The sequence below is a fragment of the Procambarus clarkii genome, chromosome 77 (genome assembly GCF_040958095.1).
Source record: "Procambarus clarkii isolate CNS0578487 chromosome 77, FALCON_Pclarkii_2.0, whole genome shotgun sequence".
In the NCBI taxonomy this organism is placed as follows: domain Eukaryota; kingdom Metazoa; phylum Arthropoda; class Malacostraca; order Decapoda; family Cambaridae; genus Procambarus; species Procambarus clarkii.
Genome location: NC_091226.1, coordinates 17,413,264 through 17,426,787, shown reverse-complemented (window position 1 = coordinate 17,426,787; position 13,524 = coordinate 17,413,264).

The window sequence follows — 13,524 nt, the reverse complement described above, 5'->3', positions numbered from 1 at the left end:
AAATATCTCCACTTCCCGAGGGCACCAGATGAGTGTGGGGTTAGTCTGCATTTTTCGTCAAGCCACTGTCAATGTGAGAGAACTCGTGTCCAGCTTATAAGCCTATACTTGCATAAACCACAAGTGAAGATAACAATCTTTGGACAACACCCACCAGTGGGACTCGAACCCAGAAAGCACAACTACCTTCCAGTAGCTGCCATAACTAGTATGCTTTAACCCACTGCACCATCAGACCCTACAAAAGAAGTAGAGACCTTCGATATATATATATATATATACATCCCAAATATCTCCACTTCCCGAGGGCACCAGATGAGTGTGGGGTTAGTCTGCATTTTTCGTCAAGCCACTGTCAATGTGAGAGAACTCGTGTCCAGCTTATAAGCCTATACTTGCATAAACCACAAGTGAAGATAACAATCTTTGGACAACACCCACCAGTGGGACTCGAACCCAGAAAGCACAACTACCTTCCAGTAGCTGCCATAATTGCAAATTGTTACTTACAGTGTACCTGAGAGTACTTGTAAGCAATCTACCTCATTCTTCATTTTTGAAGAACGATATGTATGCAACATATCATGCATATGCTTATGCAACAGGCTTATGTTGCTTATGCAACAGGGCTCCATTAAGGAACATATAATCTCTTCCCACAACCAAACCATCGCCAGAGAAATCCTAGTAAACAACACAGAAATCATCGATAGATACAGCGATAGCAGACGGCTTGACGTTTGCGAGGCACTACACATTAAAAAGTCAACACCAGCAATCAACAGCCAATTAATGCACAACTATATTCTACCCACCTCAAGACTCCGCTCCAATATAGAAGCATCAAGAAATATGGACCAATAGGCTTTCTACAATCACTTCTATTCAATACCCATTGTTTCGTGTTCTGTCTTGTGTTGATGAAATTAATACCCTATTAAATACCACCTCACCCCATCCACCTCACTCAAATGTAGATATAAACAAATCGGAGATGTGTAAGTTCTATTCAGTTGTGTATGTGTAACTAAAGTCTTTGAAAATGTAATAAGTTTTACGAAACGCGCTCAAGTGTCGCGTCAGACTAGAAATAAAAATGAATTTTGGAGAATTGATTTTTGAATTACCACCAACAGTGAAAAGAAATGTACGAAAGATTGAGAAAATTCGTGTTAGAATTATTAATCTTACTTTTTCGGTCATATTTAATAATATATATATATATATATATATATATATATATATATATATATATATATATATATATATATATATATATATATATATATATACACGTAGACATATATACATACACATACAAATTTAATCACCCACACAAATACGCACATCAATAATCTTTTGTGTCACAAGTGATCAACAAGAGGCTCACAACAGTCACTATACAAGGCACTTTACATCAATGGTGAGTCACACAGTTACTAGTCTTGCTGCACACCCACCCAACTGGGCGGCAGCTTTACAGTCGTGTGCTCCACACCCACCCAACTGGGCGGCAGCTTTACAGTCATGTGCTCTACACCCACCCAACTGGGCGGCAGCTTTACAGTCATGTGCTCCACACCCACCCAACTGGGCAGCAGCTTTACAGTCATGTGCTCCACACCCACCCAACTGGGCGGCAGCTTTACAGTCGTGTGCTCCACACCCACCCAACTGGGCGGCAGCTTTACATGCAGTCGTGTGCTCCACACCCACCCAACTGGGCGGCAGCTTTAAAGTAGTGTGCATGCATTACCTACTGTAAGCAAATTTTGGATACTTCGCTAAGATTTCGGCCAGCACATCATTATGAATGAAGTACTTACACATTTCTTGGAAACCATTGACACGCCGCCATCACTGCCCGCCACCTCTGTCATCTTTCTCTGTCTATTTGCATGTCTTTGTACCTCTGTCTGTCTACGTGTCTTTCTTTAAGCTTGTTTTTCTCTCTATCTTTTTGTCTGTATCCTATTCTCTCTCTTTCTCTGTCTCTTCTATCATCCTCTTTGTTTCTCTCCATCGATTGTCTGTCACTCTCTCTCCGTCTGTCTGTCTATCCATGTCTCACTGTCTTTCTCTCTATGTGTCTCTCTCTCCCCTTCTCTCTGTATCTCTCTGTCTGTCTTTCTCAAACCAATTATCTGTCTAGCAATGTCTCTTTCTCTGTCTCCTTGTCAGGTCTCAATCTTATTCGCTCATTCATTTCTTCTTCTCTTTCTCTCTCTCTCTCTCTCTCTCTCTCTCTCTCTCTCTCTCTCTCTCTCTCTCTCTCTCTCTCTCTCTCTCTCTCTCTCTCTCTCTCTCTCTCTCTCTCTCCTTCCTTTTCCCTGTCGTGCTCTCTCCCTTCTCTTTTCTATCTGTTCTCTCTCTACTCTCTCTCCTTTCTCTTTCTTCTCTTCCTTCTATCTCTCTTCTCTCTCTCTTCTTTCTCTCTATTTTTTCTTTTCTCTCCCTCTCTCTTTCTTCTGTCTCTCTCCATTCTCTCTCATTATCTATCTCGATCCATTCTCTCTCTATTTCTTCCTTTTTCTCTTGTCCGTTCTCTCTCTCTCTCTCTCTCTCTCTCTCTCTCTCTCTCTCTCTCTCTCTCTCTCTCTCTCTCTCTCTCTCTCTCTCTCTCTCTCTCTCTTTCCCTCTCTCTCTTTCTCTCTCTCTGTCCCTTTTTGTTTCTCTCCGCTCACTGCTTCTCTGTCAACCTCCCTGTGTTTCCCTCATTCTCTCTCTCAGTTTGTCTCTCTCTCTCTCTCTCTCTCTCTCTCTCTCTCTCTCTCTCTCTCTCTCTCTCTCTCTCTCTCTCTCTCTCTCTCTCTCTCTCTCTCTCTCTTCTTTCTCTCTCTCTCTCCTTTCTCTCTCTCTCTCCTCTCTATCTTTAATTATCCTCACTCTACCTCTCTTCTTCTCTTTCTCATCACCTAAATTCTCCCTTTCTTTTTTTTTCAAATTAAATCAAATCAAATAACCCTTGTTCCCTTAGGAAAAAAAAACTGTTCACACTAGGCTGCGCAATGAAGCTTCCATAAGCAACTTTATCGCTGCTGCTGGTACAATCAACTGTGAGACTGCAGGAGCTTGGTAATATTGTAAACATCAACCTAGCTGTGTAAACATTTCTTCACAAAACTGTGAGCCTCTAAGATACCCACTGTCCAATGCTAACTAAACACGTTACAACCAAACGGACAAACAATCCATGACTTACTAAGGGGTATACAGTAGAAGTATAGGATAGGGGTAACCTCCAAAGAAGTTTCTAAGAGGTACTCATGAATGATAAGATAATTAGGGGGAACCAAAACGAACTATTATGATAAATAAATTCAATCAAATATATTGCAACATGGAGCAATATTTTCAAAATATTAGAATCATATTTCAAATATAGAACTCGCTCCTTGATTAATTAAAAGATTGTCCAATTTATGCCTTACTCAAAAGTAAAACCAAAAATTAAGTACATAATTTCATCCTCATAGGTTCCTACCTTGTGCTTCAAACTTACACTTTATCTTGTACTACCCACATCCCCAATATTAGTACTGTACTTAAGACATATATCTTTACCAGTGTAATCACCTCTGTCAATTTATATTGTAGTTAATTGTTGATATAAAACCTTGCTACAGTGTAACGTTTTATCGTACCTGATATGTTAGATTAAACCTTGCTACAGTGTAACGTTTTATCGGACCTGATATGTTAGATTAAACCTTGCTACAATGTAACGTTTTATCGTACCTGATATGTTAGATTAAACCTTGCTACAATGTAACTTTTCATCGTACCTGATATGTTAGATTAAACCTTGCTACAATGTAACGTTTTATCGTACCTGATATGTTAGATTAAACCTTGCTACACTGTAACTTTTCATCGTGCCTGATATGTTAGATTAAACCTTGCTACACTGTAACTTTTCATCGTACCTGATATGTTAGATTAAGGACCTGCCTGAAATGCTATGCATATTAGTTCTTTGAAATGCTATGCATGTTAATTAGTTAGTTTGAATGTAATGTCCTGATCGCTACCACATTGTTGTTGTTGTTATTAAAGATTATATCAAAAAAAGTTTCAAAAACTGTTGGCATTCTTTCTAAGATCAGATATTATGTACCACGCCCTGCCCTGGTGACTCTCTATTACTCCCTTATCTATCCATATCTCAACTATGGTATTTGTGCTTGGGGCTCTACTACCCAAAATCACTTACGTCCTCTAATTACTCAACACAAAGCTGCTATTAGGACAATATCCAATTCTGGCCCCAGACATCACTCGGTACCCCTATTCAAATCCCTGAATATGTTAGACATTAAGTCACTGCACATTCTCTCATGTGTACTATACATATACAAAACGCTAAATTGTAATGCCAATCCTGATCTCAAAAGCTTCATAGAAGGTTGTAACAGAACCCATGAGCACCACACCAGAAATAAATACAGTTTTGATATTCCTAGAGTACGACTTAATCAAACCAGAAATGCTCTACAAATCAAAGGGCCCAGAATGTGGAATGACCTTCCCAACCATGTTAAAGACTGTACCTCTCTCAACCAGTTTAAGTTAAAAGCGAAGCTATACCTAATAAATTCCCTGTAACCTACCTTACCCCTCTATTGTCAACCAATGTCTGTTTTTTTTTGTTTTTTTTGTTTTACAAATCAACGCTGTTTTAATGTAATTTTCTGTAATAATTTGTAATTGTATTTGTGCTGTTTTTTCAACAATGTCCCCCCTCTTTTACCTCTATTTTTATTTGTACTCAACGCATTTTTTTCTTTTTACCCATTAGTTTTAAGCTTTAGTCAGTAGTGTTTTTTCCTGCCCGAAACGCTTTGCGTAATAGTGGCTTTAGGCATTGTGTGTACTAGCTCTTATCTATAAAGCCAACAAACTTTGTAAAATCTCTTTATGTATGTACCTTTGCCTAAATAAAAATTATTATTATAATTATTATTATTATTATTATTATTATTATTCGCTACCTGGAACAAAAAATTCCAAGTAGCTCGGGCTATGGTGAGCCCGTCTCGCCACCACAGTTTGAGCAGGTGAGTGTATTGTACAATCTTGCGTGTAATGGGAACCAGAGCATTTCCCACATTTAATGTCTTTGGTGCAGCGTTTCCAGGTATGGTTAAAACCTTTACATTTAAAACACTGAGTGGGACGTGGTACATACACCTCTAGTTTATGGAGGAAGCCGTTTAACCAATTCCACACATTCTAAATATATCAAATTCCACACATTCTAAATATATCAAAAAAAGTTTCAAAAACTGTGGGCATTCTTTCTAAGATCAGATATTATGTACCACGCCCTGCTCTGGTGACTCTCTATTACTCCCTTATCTATCCTTATCTCAACTATGGTATTTGTGCTTGGGGTTCTACTACCCAAAATCACTTACGTCCTCTAATTACCCAACACAAAGCCGCTATTAGAACAATATCCAACTCTGGCCCCAGACATCACTCGGTACCCCTACTCAAATCTCTTAATATGTTAGATATTAAGTCACTGCACATTCTCTCATGTGTATTATACATATATAAAACGCTAAACTATAATGCCAATCCTGATCTTAAAAGCTTCATAGAAGGTTGTAACAGAACCCATGAGCACCACACCAGAAATAAATACAGTTTTGATATTCCTAGAGTACGTCTTAATCAAACTAGAAATGCTCTGCAAATCAAGGGGCCCAGAATGTGGAATGACCTTCCCAACCATGTTAAAGACTGTACCTCTCTCAACCAGTTTAAGATAAAAACTAAACACTACCTAATAAATTCCCTGTAATCTACCTCACTCCTCTATTGTCAACCCATGTCTGTTATTTTCTTTTTTTTTCTTTTTTTTAATCAACACTGTTTGTCAACCTATTGTATTTGTGCTGCTTTTTCAGTCATGTTCCCCCTTTTTTTTTATCTTTATTTGTATTTGTTCTCAACATCTTTTATTCTTTATGCTCAATTAGTATTAAGTTCTAGATATTAATGTTTTTTCTTGCCCGAAACGCATTGCGTAATAGTGGCTTTAGGCATTGTATGTACTAGCTCTATCTATATATCAATCCATTAATGTAACATCACTTGTATGTATATACCTTACCTGAATAAACATCTGAAACATCTGAATCTGATCTGAATTCCTCTCAGGGGGAATATAGTATAGAAAAGTAAGCAAGGCGGTGCCTGTATCACTCAGTTCTCCGTTTGTTCTTAGCATAATTTTTTTGATTCCATAGATCGGGAAGTCATGTGTCTGAGGCTGTGCCTTGATGTCGTCTACACTTATGTCTATAACATGTCGGATTACATATTTTTCTGACCAGGGGGAGAAAGATACTGGCAGTATGGGGCGTTAAAGTTTATTGAAGATTAAATTCTGCAGAACATGTAAATATATAAAGTTCACATAAAGTAAGTAATTATATAAAGTTTATATTAAACACGGTTTATATTATAGACTTAACAAAGTTGATATTATATAAAACTTAATATTAAACATGTAAATATACAAAGTTTCAAATATAATTTAAGGAATATATAACGTTTATATTAAAATATATAAAGTAAATATATAAAGTAAATATATAAAGTAAGAATTAACAGTAACAATTCCAAGGACTAGATTTAACTTAAAAGGTACACCCGTAGTAAGTATGAGACCTTAGCCTATAGTGACATGGAAACTAATTCTGCAGAAACCTAAAGGTTAACTGGTACTAGAATTAAGGCCGAGTGCAAATGTGTAGTAATTATATAACACTAGGATATAACAGGCAGGACACAAAGAATAACTAATAAGTGAGAGACCACATAACACGTAATGTACCCGGCCAAGAGGCCGTAAAAGACCTAATGGATAAGGAGAAGGGGGTGTGACTACAAGTAGGGCTTACTAGCACCTAGACTGGGCAAAGTATTAGCTGCGGACAGCGGGACACTTGGGGACCGGCGCTGCACCCCCCTTCCCACATGCAGTGGGGAGACAATCGGGACATCTGTGCAAAGCATGACGGGGGTACAAATTAAAGCAGCCGCTTGCAAAGGGGGGGAGGGTGGGGTTTTGCGAGGGCAGCGGCGAGGGAAGGCGGAGTGAGGCGGAGCCCCGTTGTGCGCCCGTATTTATACGGCCCCAAACTGCCCGCGCATCGCCGCGGGACGCGCTGCGCAATTGTTTCTTTCTCCCCCGCCAGAAACATCCCCGCTTGTGATGCAAGCAGTGACCACTTTCTGACCAGGGGGAGAAAGATACTGGCAGTATGGGGCGTTAAAGTTTATTGAAGATTAAATTCTGCAGAACATGTAAATATATAAAGTTCACATAAAGTAAGTAATTATATAAAGTTTATATTAAACACGGTTTATATTATAGACTTAACAAAGTTGATATTATATAAAACTTAATATTGAACATGTAAATATACAAAGTTTCAAATATAATTTAAGGAATATATAACGTTTATATTAAAATATATAAAGTAAATATATAAAGTAAATATATAAAGTAAGAATTAACAGTAACAATTCCAAGGACTAGATTTAACTTAAAAGGTACACCCGTAGTAAGTATGAGACCTTAGCCTATAGTGACATGGAAACTAATTCTGCAGAAACCTAAAGGTTAACTGGTACTAGAATTAAGGCCGAGTGCAAATGTGTAGTAATTATATAACACTAGGATATAACAGGCAGGACACAAAGAATAACTAATAAGTGAGAGACCACATAACACGTAATGTACCCGGCCAAGAGGCCGTAAAAGACCTAATGGATAAGGAGAAGGGGGTGTGACTACAAGTAGGGCTTACTAGCACCTAGACTGGGCAAAGTATTAGCTGCGGACAGCGGGACACTTGGGGACCGGCGCTGCACCCCCACCGCAGGCCAGCGGCCGGACCCCCCCCCCCCCCCCGAAGGGCGGGGGGCCTCGTGGTTTTACGAGGGCAGCGGCGAGGGCAGGCGGAGTGAGGCGGAGCCCCGTTGTGCGCCCGTATTTATACGGCCCCAAACTGCCCGCGCAACGCCGCGGGACGCGCTGCGCAATTGTTTCTTTCTCCCCCGCCAGAATCATCCCCGCTTGTGATGCAAGCAGTGACCATTTGCTAATCGGTCCCCTAGTGATTTGTAGCACTTGGCTTTGTGGCCACACACCAAACACTCCCAGCATGACTGACACACACAACACACTCCCTGCATGACTGACACACACCACACACTCCCAGCATGACTACCACACACCACATACTCCCTGCATGACTACCACACAAGGACAGAGACCGAATGATAAAGGTGGTATTCATGAGCGAAATCGCGAAAGAGGAACTGTTAGAAAGGAAGAGCTGTCTAGCAGATGTAGAGAAGTTCAAAAGAGTATTCCTGCAGAGGGATATGACAAGGGAAGAGAGAAAGCAGGCAGCAGACGCGAGGAAGGAGCGCAGGGAGAGCGAAAGGAATCGGGGAGCCACAACCCCGATCTCTACAATCTCAGAGGGGAATGGGGAACCCTCCTCAAACAGTGCAACAGCTACAGGGATTGGGGCACCACCCCCACATTCCACCCAACAGACACCCAACCTGCCCCATCCCCTGTCAGCCCCCCACTAAGTACCCACCTAGGGCACCCTCCCCCCCCTCCTCCCACTCACCCCTCTCCCCAGGACCTCCCTTCTCCCACATCCCTCAAGCCCTCCCCTCTTCCACATGCCTTCCCGTCTCTCCCACCCCCAAGCCCTCCGTTCTCCCCCGGCCTCCTAAGCCCCCCACTCTCCCCCACCCCACCCAAGTCTTCCCCTCTCCCCCACTCCCTTAAACCCTCCCCTCTTCCTCATCCACCTCAACCCTCCTTTCTCCCCCACGCCCCCCAAGCCCTCCACCCTTTTCTCCCCCCCCCCCAAGCCCCCCATCTCCCCTATTCCCCACAGCCTCTCCTCCCCCCATACTTCCCCAACCCTCCCTCTCTCACCCCCCCAACCCTCCCTCTCTCACTCTCCCCCCCAACCCTCTCCCTCTCACTCTCCCCCCTACCCTCCCCCTCTTACCCACCCCCCTTACCCTCCCCCTCTCCCCCACCACCCCCCTCTACCCCACCCCCCAAGCCCTCCCTCCTCCACCAGTCTCCCCGTGCCAGGCCCCTCCAGCTCCCACTCACCCCAGATCCCAAAGGTCCCCCCCAGAGAAGAAGCAGAAGAGAGTCAGTTTCAGGGTGATGTACTCGAAATAGATGGGATGACAAGCAAGACAAGTGAACTAAGGGAAAGAGCACAGGAAGTTAACCCAGATGTGATCGGACTCACTGAAACAAAACTCTCTGGAATCATAACGAATGCTGTGTTCCCCTGGAGTACACAGTAATAAGGAAAGAGAGGGAAGGTAGGGGAGGAGGCGGAGTGGCCCTACTCATGAGAAAGGAATGGAGTTTTAAGGAGATGGCCATCCCGGGCTGTGAGGAGTTCAGAGACTACATAGCAGGCACCATAACAATGGGAGGACCAAGAATAGTAGTAGCAGTAATATACAACCCTCCACCAAATGACAGAAGACCCAGTCAAGAGTATGAAAACAACAACATGGCAGTTAACACTATAATTGAGAGGGCAGCCTCTGCTGCCTGTAGAAATAGATCCCACGTGCTCATCATGGGCGACTTCAATCACGGAAGGATTGACTAGGAGAACAAGGAACCGCATGGAGGCGAGGATACGTGGAGAGCCAAACTATTGGAGGTGGTGACAAGAAACTTTTTAACCCAGCATGTCGGAGAACCCACAAGGATGAGAGGCAATGATGAACCAGCGAGACTCGACCTAGTCTTCACTCTGAACGACTCGATCCGACATAAGAAAAATCGGTTTTGATGACCCAGTAGGAATGAGCGACCACAGTGTACTGGTGTTTGAGTACTTGATTGAAGAAGGGTTATTGAACTCGAGGAGGGATACCGAAACCAAAAGGTTAGCATACCGAAAGGGAAACTATGAGGGGATAAGAAAATTCCTAACAGATATAGCATGGGAAACAGAGCTCAGGGGAAAGACGGCCCAAGATATGATGGATTACATCACACAGAAGTGCAAGGACGCAGCAAACAAGTTTGTCCCAGTCCAAAAGGAAAACAGAGAAATGAAAATTAGAAACCCATGGTTTAATCTGAGATGTGGGCTAGCTAAGCAGCAAAGTAAAAGGGCATGGAGAAACTATAGGAATAACAGGACACTGGAGAGCAGAGAAAGATACCAGAATGCCAGGAATGAATATGTCAGGATGAGAAGAGAGGCAGAAAGAAAATACGAAAATGACATCGCAAGCAAGGCAAAGACTCAGCCTAAATTGTTCCATAGCCACATCAGGAGAAAAACAACAGTAAAGGAACAGGTTATGAAATTAAGGATAGGGGCGGAAGGATTCACTACAAATGACAAGGAAGTGTGTGAGGAATTGAATAAGAAATTCCAGGAGGTCTTCACCTTAGAGCAAGGAGAAATTCCAGAGGTAAGTGAGGGAATAGCTAACCAGGAACCACTGGAAGAGTTTGAGATTACCAGCGGAGAAGTAAGGAAGTGTTTACTAGAGTTGGATGTGACAAAGGCTATAAGCCCAGATGGAATCTCCCCTTGGGTTCTAAAGGAAGGAGCAAGAGAACTGTGCCTACCACTCTCCATAGTGTATAACAAATCACTGGCAACAGGAGAACTGCCAGATATTTGGAAAGCAGCTAACGTAGTCCCGATATACAAGAAAGGGGATAGACAGGAGGCACTGAACTACAGGCCTGTGTCCCTAACCTGCATACCATGCAAGCTGATGGAGAAGATTGTGCGAAAAAAACTAGTGGAACATCTGAAGCGAAGGAACTTTGTAACACAGCATCAACATGGTTTCAGGGATGGCAGGTCCTGCCTCACAGGGTTACTTGAATTCTACGACCAGGCAACAAAAATAAGGCAAGAAAGAGAAGGGTGAGCAGCGTGCATATTTTTGGATTGTCAGAAAGCCTTTGATACAGTGCCACACAAGAGGCTAGTGCGAAAGTTGGAGACGCAGGCTGGAGTGAAAGGGAAGGTACTCCGGTGGATAGAGGAGTACCTAAGCAACAGCAGACAACGAGTCTGTGTGAGGGGTGAGGTCTCAGATTGGCGAGACGTTACAAGTGGAGTCCCGCAGGGGTCAGTCCTTGGACCTATACTGTTTCTGGTATATGTAAATGATCTCCCAGAGGGTATAGATTCGTTCCTCTCAATGTTTGCCGACGATGTAAAAATTATGAGGAGGATTGAAACAGAGGATGATAGTAGGAGGCTACAAGATGACCTAGATAGACTGAGTGAATGGTCCAACAAATGGATGTTGAAGTTCAACCCGAGTAAATGCAAAGTAATGAAACTAGGCAGTGGAAACAGGAGGCCAGACACAGGATACAGAATAGGAGATGAAGTACTTAATGAAACAGACAGAGAGAAAGATCTAGGAGTTGATATCACACCAAACCTGTCTCCTGAAGCCCACATAAAGAGAATAACGTCTGCGGCATATGCGAGGCTGGCTAACATCAGAACGGCGTTCAGGAACCTGTGTAAGGAATCATTCAGAATCTTGTACACAACATATGTAAGACCAATCCTGGAGTATGCGGTTCCAGCATGGAGCCCGTACCTTGTCAAGCACAAGACGAAGCTGGAAAAAGTCCAAACGTATGCTACTAGACTAGTCCCAGAACTAAGAGGCATGAGTTATGAGGAAAGGCTGCGGGAAATGCACCTTACGACACTGGAAGACTGAAGAGTAAGGGGGGACATGATCACAACCTACAAAATCCTCAGAGGAATCGACCGGGTAAACAAGGATGAACTATTCAACACTGGAGGGACGCGAACAAGGGGACACAGGTGGAAGCTGAGTACCCAAATGAGCCACAGAGACATTAGAAAGAACTTTTTCAGTGTCAGAGTAGTTAGTAAATGGAATGCACTAGGATGTGATGTGGTGGAGGCTGACTCCATACACAGTTTCAAATGTAGATATGATAGAGCCCAATAGGCTCAGGAATCTGTACACCAGTTGATTGAAGGTTGAGAGGCGGGACCAAAGAGCCAGAGCTCAACCCCCGCAAGCACAATTAGGTGAGTACACACCACACACTCCCAGCATGACTACCACACACCAGACACTCCCTGCATGACTACCACACACCACACACTCCCTGCATGACTACCACACACCACACACTCCCAGCATGACTACCACACACCACACACTCCCAGCATGACTACCACACACCACACACTCCCTGCATGACTACCACACACCACACACTCCCTGCATGACTACCACACACCACACACTCCCTGCATGACTACCACACACCACACACTCCCTGCATGACTACCACACACTCCCTGCATGACTACCACACACCACACACTCCCTGCATGATTACCACACACCACACACTCCCTGCATGACTACCACACACCACACACTCCCAGCATGACTACCACACACCACACACTCCCTGCATGACTACCACACACCACACACTCCCTGCATGACTACCACACACCACACACTCCCTGCATGACTACCACACACCACACACTCCCTGCATGACTACCACACACCACACACTCCCAGCATGACTACCACACACCACACACTCCCTGCATGACTACCACACACCACACACTCCCTGCGTGACTACCACACACCACACACTCCCTGCATGACTACCACACACACCACACTCCCTGCATGACTACCACACACCACACACTCCCTGCATGACTACCACACACCACACTCCCAGCATGACTACCACACACCACACACTCCCAGCATGACTACCACACACCACACACTCCCTGCATGACTACCACACACCACACACTCCCAGCATGACTACCACACACCACACACTCCCTGCATGACTACCACACACCACACACTCCCTGCATGACTACCACACACCACACACTTCCTGCATGACTACCACACACCACACACTCCCTGCATGACTACCACACACTCCCTGTATGACTACCACACACCACACACTCCCTGTATGACTACCACACACACCACACTCCCTGCATGACTACCACACACCACACACTCCCTGCATGACTACCACACACCACACACTCCCTGCATGACTACCACACACTCCCTGCATGACTACCACACACCACACACTCCCTGTATGACTACCACACACCAGACACTCCCTGCATGACTACCACACACCACACACTCCCTGCATGACTACCACACACACCACACTCCCTGCATGACTACCACACACACCACACACTCCCTGCATGACTACCACACACCACACACTCCCTGCATGACTACCACACACACCACACTCCCTGCATGACTACCACACACACCACACACTCCCTGCATGACTACCACACACCACACACTCCCTGCATGACTACCACACACCACACACTCCCTGCATGACTACCACACACACCACACACTCCCTGCATGACTACCACACACCAC